This window comes from Neomonachus schauinslandi, chromosome 10 (assembly GCF_002201575.2).
Source record: "Neomonachus schauinslandi chromosome 10, ASM220157v2, whole genome shotgun sequence".
In the NCBI taxonomy this organism is placed as follows: domain Eukaryota; kingdom Metazoa; phylum Chordata; class Mammalia; order Carnivora; family Phocidae; genus Neomonachus; species Neomonachus schauinslandi.
Window position 1 is genome coordinate 50994680 of NC_058412.1, and position 7175 is coordinate 51001854.

Here is a 7175-nt window from a genome sequence, read left to right on the forward strand (position 1 = left end):
TCTTTCTTTCTTTCTTTCTTTCTTTCTTTCTTTCTTTCTTTCTTTCTTTCTCTTTCTTTCTTTCTCGCAGAAATGTATTTCTTTTATTCACGTTAAAATAAACATAGAAAAAGAAAAGTCTTTTTATCAAATATATCTTACCAGATTTTCATTTCAAACTAAAAATCCTGCAGAGGCAACAAACCAAAAACAACAAAGAAAAGGCCAACAAGCCAACTCCACATTAACCAATGTTAAAGCTTGAAGTGTTTCCTTCCATACATTTCTATATATTCATACTAACATACATAAATATGTTATTTGCATGCAACGGGAAAGGCTCTTTTTCTTTTTTGCCAAAAACTTGGACATTAGCCTGCTGTTTCCTTTTCTGACTACTGACATTTCTCCAAGTAAAGTAAACCATATCGATCCCCTTTCTTAAATAGTTGTGCAATATTCATAGGATGGCTCCATCATCAATTATTCAACCTGTTGACACAAGTTCTTTTTAGTCTTTTTGATACCATAAACATTGCTCATATATAAACAGCCTTACCAACTGATATTTTTATTTCTAAAGGCTAGAATTCCAAGAGTTAGACTTCTACATTAAAGATATATATATGTATATATGTATATGTAGATAGATTTAATTCTACTAGATATTGTCAGAATCCTTTTCAAAAACTTAATCCAAATTCCCACTTCCACTAAATGCATAGGAGAATGATCATTTCTCCACAACCTCACTTTTTTCTCTAAACTCTGAAATGACTTAAATATCACTGGACATGTCTGTTCCTTAAAAGTTGGTATAATTACAGGCACCTGGCTGGCTCAGTCAGTAGAGCATGTGACTCTTGATCTCAAGGTCATGAGTTTGAGCCCCACATTGAGGGCAGAGTTTACTTAATTAAAAAAAACAAAAAACTGGGTGCCTGGGTGACTCAGTCGGTTAAGTGTCTGCCTTCAGCTCAGATCATGGTCCCAGGGTCCGGGGATCGAGTCCCACATTGGGCTCCCTGCTCCTTGCGAGTCTGCTTCTCCTTCTACCCCTCCCCCCCCGCTTGTGCTCTCTCACTTTCTCTCACTCTCTTTCACATAAATAAATAGAATCTTTTTTAAATTAAAAAAAATAATAAAAATAAAAAATAATTTAAGTTGGTATAATTAACCTTTGAAATATCTTACCTGTGCTTTTTCTTTCTTTTTTCTTTTAAAGATTTTATTTATTTATTTGACAGTGAGAGATAGCGAGAGCAGGAACACAAGCAGGGGCTGGGGCGGGGAGAGGGAGAAGCAGGCTCCCTGCTGAGCAGGGAGCCCGATGCGGGCCTCGATCCCAGGACCCTGGGATCATGAACTGAGCCGAAGGCAGACGCTTAACAACTGAGCCACCCAGGAGCCACTCACCTGTGCTTTTTCTAGGTGTGGCTCTTGAACAACTTTCTCTAGATGTTTTTATAATATATAATTTGATTAGAATTTCTCTCTCTTCCAAGCAATCATATTTGCAATTTAATTCTCCTCAAAAAACATCCATTTCTAGAGGGGAGGGGGGTGGGGGGATGGGTTAGCCTGGTGATGGGTATTAAAGAGGGCACGTACTGCATGGAGCACTGGGTGTTATACGCAAACAACGAATCATGGAACAGTACATCAAAAACTAATGATGTAATGTATGGTGATTAACATAACATAATAAAAAAAATCCATTTCATCTGGGTTTATTTATTTATTTGAGAGAGAGAGAAATAGCATGGGGAGAAGGAGCAGCAGGAGAGAGAGAGTCCCAAGCCGACTCCGCACTGAGCACAGAGCCCCATGTGGGGCTCAATCCATGATCACAACCTGAATTGAAACCAAGAGTCAGATGCTCAACTGACGGTGCCTCCCAAGCACCACTCATCTGGGTTTTCAAATTCATTTCCCTAGAGCTAGGCAAACTAACCTCATAAATTCATTTTTCTTTTATGTTGTCCCCTTACATAGTTTTATTTATTTCTGCAGCACTTATCACCTTCTAACATACCATATAATTTATTTCTTATTGTTTCTTATCTACCTCTCCCTCCACTAGAACATAAGCTCCATGATGTTAGGGATTTTGCCTCTTCTCTTCACTGCTTTATCTCCAATACCTAGAATGATACTTGGCACACAGTAGGAAAATTAGTGTATATTTTATAAAAAAAAAAATAAATGACCCTGTTAGGTAAAAAAATTTGTGTGCATGTGTGTATGAAATTGCTGAGCCTCCTTTCATATCTACTGGCCATGGGCATTTCCTCCTTCAAAAAATCTTTTTAATCTTTTGCTTATATTTCTAATAAGCAGATTCTTTTTCTTTTTTCTTTTTTTATTTATTTTTTTTTTTTAAGATTTTATTTATTTATTTGACAGAGAGAGACATAGTGAGAGCAGGAACAAGCAGGGGGAGTGGGAGAGGGAGAAGCAGGCTTCCCGCGGAGCAGGGAGCCCGATGTGGGACTCGATCCCAGGACCCTGGGATCATGACCTGAGCCGAAGGCAGACGCTTAACGACTGAGCCACCCAGGCGCCCACAGATTGTCTTTTTCTTATTAGGAGATAATTCTTAGTATATAAGGAATATTAATCCTTTGTCAAATATGTTGCAATTGGTTTCTCCCCATTCATATTTTCTTTCTGAGGGTCTTTTGCCATTATAAATTTTAAATGTAATCAAATTTGTCAGTCTTTTCCCTTATGACTTCTGAGTGTTCTTTTTGTCTATGAAGTCTCACACCACCCCCAAGAAGCATACACGCCTAGGAATTATACAAAAATTCTCCTAAACTTGCTAAATTTTTGTTTATAATTTCATAATTTTATTTTTTACAGTTAGACATATTTAATCTAAAATTTATTCTTGGGGTGCCTGGCTGGCTCAGCTGGAAGAGCGTGAGACTCTTGATCTTGGGGTCATGAGTTCAAGACCCACACTGGGTGTAGAGATTACTTAAATGAGTAAGTAAATAAGCTTAAATAAAATAAAATTTATTCTCTTTGTGATATTAAAGATCTAACTTTGTTTTCTTCCAAATATATTAAATCAATCATGAAGTTTCCATGTACTATAAAAACCATGCTTCCCCCCCCCCCCCGCTTCATTGAAAAGACCCTTCCCTTTAAAAAACAAACAACAAAGAAATAAGTTCCCATACATAAAATGGATTTATGGACCTTCTAGTCTGTCTTACTAATCTATTTGTCTACCTATGGGCCAGTACCATTTGTTCATTCATTAACGGACCCACTAAATATTATCTGAGGGCCTACTTTGTTCCAGGAACTCCTCTGGCACGGAAGAGTCAGTGGCAAATCAGACGGCAACACTGAGTTGTGCCCTCCCGGCACATACAGCCTTGATGGGGGGAGACAGACAATAAACAAGGCAATATATAGTATGTCGGATGGTAAGTGCTATGGAAAACAACCAAGCAAGATCAAGACATAGGGAATAAGGAGGTAACAGAGGTTGCTATTTAAACAGGATGGTGGTCAAGAAAGGCATGACTAAGGGGTGTCTGACTGGCTCAGTCGGTAGAACATCTAACTCTTGATCTCAGGGTCGTGAGTTCGAGCCCCATGTTGGGTGCAGAGATTACTTAAAAAATATATAGATAAACCTCTTTAAAAAAAGAGAGGCATGACTAAGAAGGCAGCATGTGAGCAGAAACCTGACTGAAGTATATGAATAAACTAGAGAAATCTGGGAGGAAGAATATTGCAGGAGGAGTGAACATAAAATACAAAAACTCTGAGAAGAAAGCCAGCTTGTCATACTTGAGAAACTGCAAGAAGGCCAAAGAAGCTGCAACAGCATGAGTAAGAGGGGACACAGCAGATGAGGTGGAGGAGAAGCAGGCTATGGTTGCCATTAGCAAAATATCACTGGCTGGGTGGCTTAACCAACAGGGATTTATTTTCTCACAGTTTTGAAGGCTAAAAGTCTAGATCAGGGTATAGTCACGTTTGGTTTCTCCTCAGGCTTCTCTCCTTGGCTTGTAGTTGGCCACCTTCTTTCTGTGTCCTCACGTGGGCTTTTCTCTATGCTCACACACCCCTATTGTCTCTAACCTCTTCTTATAAGGACACTAGTCATATTGGATTAGGGCCCACTCACCTGACTCCACTTAATTGTAATCACCCTTTAAGGCCCTACCTCCAAATACAGTCCTATTCTGAGGCATACTGGCGGTGAAGACTTCAACATAGGAATTTGGGAGGAACAATTTAGTCCATAACAAAGGCCATTTTAAGGCCTTTTGGTTTTTCCTGTGAATGAGACGGGAAGGTTTTGAACAAAGGAGTGACATAAATGGACTTTCATTACATTGAATACTTACTCTGTGCCATCATTCTAAATACTAGAGGATACAGTGGTCGACAAAAATCAAGAATCTGCTTTCATAGAATTTACATTTTAGTGGAAAGAAACAATCAACAATTGGGGCGTCTGAGTGGCTCAGTCGTTAAGCGTCTGCCTTCAGCTCAGGTCATGATCCCAGGGTTCTGGGATAGAGCCCCACATCAGGCTCCCCACTCTGCTGGAAGCCTGCTTCTCCCTCTCCTACTCCCCCTGCTTCTGTTCCCTCTCTCGCTGTGCCTCTCTCTGTCAAATAAATAAATAAAATCTTAAAAAAAAAAAAAGGAAAGAAAATTATCCTTACTCTGCAAAAGAAATAAATTATTCACTTTAAATAAATAAATAACAAATTATGCATAAGGAAGTCTCTGAATCATCAATTACAAATCAGAAAAGGAAATAGGCAATAGGTGAAGATATCAGGTAGATGAGATAGTCCATAAGAAAGGTAACTGAAAGGGGCGCCTGGGTGGCTCAGTCGTTAAGCATCTGCCTTCAGCTCAGGTCATGATCCCAGGGTCCTGGGATCGAGCCCCGCATCGGGCTCCCTGCTCTGCGGGAAGCCTGCTTCTCCCTCTCCCACTCCCCCTGCTTGTGTTCCCTCTCTTGCTGCATCTCTCTCTGTCAAATAAATAAATAAATCTTAAAAAAAAAAAAAGAGAGAGAGACAATAAAGGAATATATAATGTAGTAAAATAAAATAAGGGAAATAAAGCAAGTAAGGGGAAAATGATGAAGCAGGGGCTGGGTAATGCCTTAGATAGGATAATCAGGGAAGTCCTCTCTGGTAAAGTGACAGTGAAGCAGAGATATAAAGGAAGAGAGAGGGAAAGTCTTGCAGATACCTGGAAGAAGAGCTTTCCAACAGAGGATACTTCGAGTACAAAGGCTCTGGGACAGGAGCACATTGGGTATGTTTAAGAATAACTAGAAGGCCAGCACAATTGAGGTGGAATGATATGGAGGAAGGACAAGATAAGGATGGAGAAGACAAGGGATCAGATCTGCAAATCTTTATAAGCCACTTAGAAGAACCAAGCGGCACTGGGAGATATTGGAGGATGGGAGGTTTATTTAATGCCGGTGGGCTCAGAGGAGAATGATCTCCAAAGGTCTGAGTCCCAAGCATAAACAAAGGGGGTAATTTGGGCGCCTGGGTGGCTCAGTTGGTTAAGCGACTGCCTTCGGCTCAGGTCATGATCCCGGAGTCCCTGGATCGAGTCCCGCATCGGGCTCCCTGCTCGGCAGGGAGTCTGCTTCTCCCTCTGACCCTCCCCCCTCTCATGTGCTCTCTCTCTCATTCTCTCTCTCTCAAATAAATAAATAAAAAATCTTTAAAAAAAAAAAAACAAAGGGGGTAATTTATACACTACTACTTCTGCATACTTGGTACTTTTGGCGGGAGCAGGAAGCAGAGCAGAGAGAAGAACCTGGAAGAGCCCCAGGGCAGGGGCTGGGATTCCCTTGCTGGCTTGGTCGGCCATTTTAGGACACAGATTTTTGCTTATCAGCTGTACAGAACACTGAATACATACTGGTATAGGAACCACAAGAGTTTCCTTTCTAGCTCCTGCTCTGATACTAACCTCACTGGATTTCAGTTTTCATACTGTAAAAAGGTGGAAGGGAAGGGACTAGTTTATCTTGCCCATAAGATATGAGTCTGGAAATCTCCTGTAAACTGAAAGATGCTCATGAATATTTACGGCATTCCTAAGAATTTTTTTTTAAATTTTAGAATCTACTATATCAACACTACTCCACATTTTTATATCTTCTCACCACCTTGGACCACTTGCAGAAATTCGCATTCCCACCTAAAAATGTCAATATTCTTGACAGGAAAAAAAAGTCATCTTACTCCACCTACTCTTCTGACCGTCACTTTTGTCCACAATCCTCCTCCCATTTTTTTTACCCACTCTGTTTTCTGATTGGTCAGACAAGTACTGAGCAGCTCTGTCCACAGCCCAGCTCCTCCTGCTTGCTCAGCACAGCTCAATGCCTGAAAGGATTAGAAAAAAAGAAGAGTCATCACGAACCTTTTCCTGTGATTTAACATCCATGGGGCTTTGTCTCAGTGACACAAAGGATCTCATCACCATTTCATCTCAAGTACAAAAGTAGTAAAAAATTGGATTTGGGGGTAGTAATTGCCCTCCATATGTCTTTAGAATCCAAATCTAATGATTGGGATAGACACAGGGCCATGATGAAAGTTTGAGAATTCCCAGAGCCGTATCATGCCCTGCTAATGAGTATTATCAACAAAACTTGGTTCTTACTGATCCTTGAATTTTGCCTCATTGGTGACAGACTATAAGGTATACCCATGTATCATTTAGAGAGAGTTCAGAAACTAACTCAAAAGAAGAAGCAGTTATTTTTCTGAGATTTTATCAAAGCCTTATGCAGTGGTAACTAGAAATCAGTTTGTCTCTTGTTAAGGTAGTTTCTAAATATGTCTACCGATTATTTGATAGGATTCACGTCACAAGGTAGAGCCTAATTCCACACTCACTGAATGCAGGTGGGACTTAGCCTATTGTTTCTAATGAATGGAATGTGGTGGAAGGGATTATGTGACTTTTAAGGCTAAGTCATAACAAGGATAGCTTCCACCTGACTTTCCCTTCTTTTTTTTTTTTTGGTGACTTACACTAGGAAAAGTCAGGTTCATGAGAACATCCAAACAGCCTATTGTGAAGCCCCAAAAGGAAGGGATTTTAAGTACTAACAGAAGCAGACAGCATAACAGAGAGATCAGGAAAAGAGACTGTCAAAGAGAGTCCTGCTAAAACAC